Raw genomic sequence first — 3,099 nt, forward strand, 5'->3', positions numbered from 1 at the left:
GTATGGGTACCGGGGGGCTGGGGGGCTCCCCAAGATCCGCATGCTGAAACATGAGAGCACCAGATTCTGACCCCGGGGAGGGGGCAGCCTCCTTCCCATCGACACACACAACAGCCAGGGGATCATATACACACCCATGTCCTTCCTGCCCCACCATCGGCACCATCAGCACCTTCACTCTCATCACTGGCTGCGTTTCCATGTGCACCCAGCTTCTGGGTCAAATCCCTCAGATCCAGTAGCCACACAGTTCAGGCAATGTTTCTTCTTTAATTCTGGTCCATCTGGGGAAGTCTGTCCTCAGTTTCCTTTGTGAATTTGGTAGTTATGAATTGATCTCAATTGACCAAAATACATTGCAGCCTTGAGATCTGTGGACAGAGTTAGTTTCCTATGCCAATGTGCCTCATGTCTGCTCCAGCGGGCCTCAAAGCAAGGTAAGGATTATTACCAGTTCACCAAATTCCTGATCTTCTGGACAGACAAGCTGTAAGCGTGCCATTATCATGCAGTTGTGGTGCTGCCTTTTATCATGTAAGAGCTAATTATTTTATTTTATAATCAAAACATGAAACAGCTGTAGATCACTGCCATTCTCCAACTGGTGGCTCCTGTTGGAACTAGACCAATTTCCTAAGTACCTTTCAGCCTGAGTGCAAGCACGCATGTACAGTATATACTGTACATAATCATTCTATGGATAATGGCTGTTTTCAGATACACTGAACTGTCTAAAGACGTGTTAACGTCTCAGTATCAGAAGATCAGAGCTGTGACATATTAGTGAGGATGTTCTGAAGAGATATGGTAGCCATCTGGTTTTACATTGTGAGACCAGTTACTGTACATACATCACACTGCTCACTGAGGCAAGAGAATGCACGCATGTGATTAAAAACTGTCAGGCTGCCATTTTTCTCCTAAAGTTAATCTCAAATTGATACTGCTGTAGCTTTACATCATTAGGTGACATTCTTATTTCTATACATCAGCCTTCTACAAAACATAAACATGATCTAGAAGATGTTTATTCCATTTTCTGTGTAATTTAACTTAGCTGTAATGATATAATGATCCGATCAGTAGTAGCTGATTCTTCATCACTTAACCGAACCTTTGCATGCAATCGTTTTTTAATGCATTAATGTGTTGTTGTTTTTTTAATCCAAAGCCGGTAAATTTTGTGAAACCACATTGTATGGCTGATGCTATTTTTAAATCATGTGATAATTGAGCAGCTTTCCACGTTCATCACATCCCTGCACTCTCTCACATTAATGTGCTTACTGAAACGATAGTGCACCTGTCAGTGTAAGCTGTGGCCGGCCATTCAATACCAGTGGGCAGCATGGATTCTGTATCCTCACTAAGTCTATTGATGGGACCAAAAACACTAAAAACAGCAACTGCTAGAAATAGTCAAAGAGATGGAAATGAAGAGTGACTGTGCAGGCGTAGTTGATGCGTAACATAGTAGAAGCTTCTGAGAACAGGTCCCCATGGAAACGCAGGTGGTCTTTTTTTCATCATATTTTTATCTGAATGCATTCATTCTTCATCACATGTTTCATTATCATTATTTTTACTAGATGATTCTTTTATTGTCCAGAATTATCAATGGACTAACCTCCCACACCCCTGCACCCCCCCCCCCTTCCCTGACCGTTATTCATACTCATCCACCTGTCATTCCTTTATGATTTCATCTTTTTGTCTTGTGTGTTTGACAAACCCGTTCTGTTGCCAGGACTTGAAGACTCTTAGCATAAAGGGCCAGATCAGTGTGGAGCCTTGTGGCTGAGAAGCTAAGACACCAATTGAGAACCTGGAAATTTGAAGCTTCTCAAAAAGGAAAACCAAGTCATTATAATTTAATTTTAAAAGCCAGTTTTTGTTTGTATATTTATTAATTTATTTTTATTTCCTTTTACTTCTGTTTTTTTGTTTTTATGTTCATGCTTATTTCTGTTCTGTTTTTTCTGTTTATTTTCAGTTTCTCTCTTGGCTACCCTAAAAACTCCTCAGACTTTGCGCATTTCTAAAGGTTAGTTGCCCATTTGGCCTCTTCCAGCACCCTTCCAAACCGTACACCCTGTCAGTAGCACTCGCTCAAGACCTCCAGTGCTTGATGCCTTCATGTTTCATTCCTGTGGATACCCATCCTGGGGCTGACCAATGGATTCTAAACTGCCACTGAGCCATTGTATATTGTACATGAGCACTCTATCGCATGAAAATCTTCCTGTACAGCAGTGGGTGTACTGTAACAGAGTGGGAACCCCATAGTGCTATTCTGTAATATCTACTGTACTTTGTTTACACACATCCTGGTATTTGAGGTGGGGATTACAAAAGTAGGGTGGGGAAGAAGAGGGACCAGCGAAATCGATCTTAAAGGGGGGAACAAAAGGAGGAAGCAGAAATGGTAGAATAGGACCAAAGAGGGCCAGCAGCAGTGGCATTGCATCACAGGATATTCTGTCACCGTGGCAAGGAAACCCAATGTTAAAGAAAGTAAGAATAAGGTCAGGGCAAGGAGTTAATAGTATGCAAAGCATGGATAAGTGTCAGTGCAAGGCAAGGTATTATATAATACTGTATAAATAGGGACTAGTTATGCCATTAGAAAGTAGGAGTTCATATTTTCTTAGAGTGCAGAAAACAGAAATCTGGCCTAATGAAAATTGTTAGAGAGAAATAGTAAGCATTGATCAGGATGAAAGTTCGTAGGCAGTGAGGGATGGAAATGCAGTGTTTTAAAGTGCAAAGTAAATCGCCTGGATGTGGAATAGTGAGATTTCAGGGATGGACAGGGCTGTGCAATAGCCAATGTGGGGAGGGTATCCCCTGACCTTTCTTTTATGATCCACATTAACATACTATATGATACATTTTGTATTTCTAATGCAAATATACTGTATACTGTAGATGTAGCGACCCATAATTTAAAGGGAATCAAGCAAGTCTTCCTGCATATGAAAGAGTAGAGAAATGAGGTGAACCTCACCTTTTACATCACATTAAGATCTTCAAAACATCCATTGGGATTTACTTCTGCTATATGAAACAGAATAAATTGAAGTAAGCAGAAACGTAAGA

The sequence above is a fragment of the Atractosteus spatula genome, chromosome 5 (genome assembly GCF_055471065.1).
Source record: "Atractosteus spatula isolate fAtrSpa1 chromosome 5, fAtrSpa1.hap1, whole genome shotgun sequence".
NCBI lineage: Eukaryota > Metazoa > Chordata > Actinopteri > Semionotiformes > Lepisosteidae > Atractosteus > Atractosteus spatula.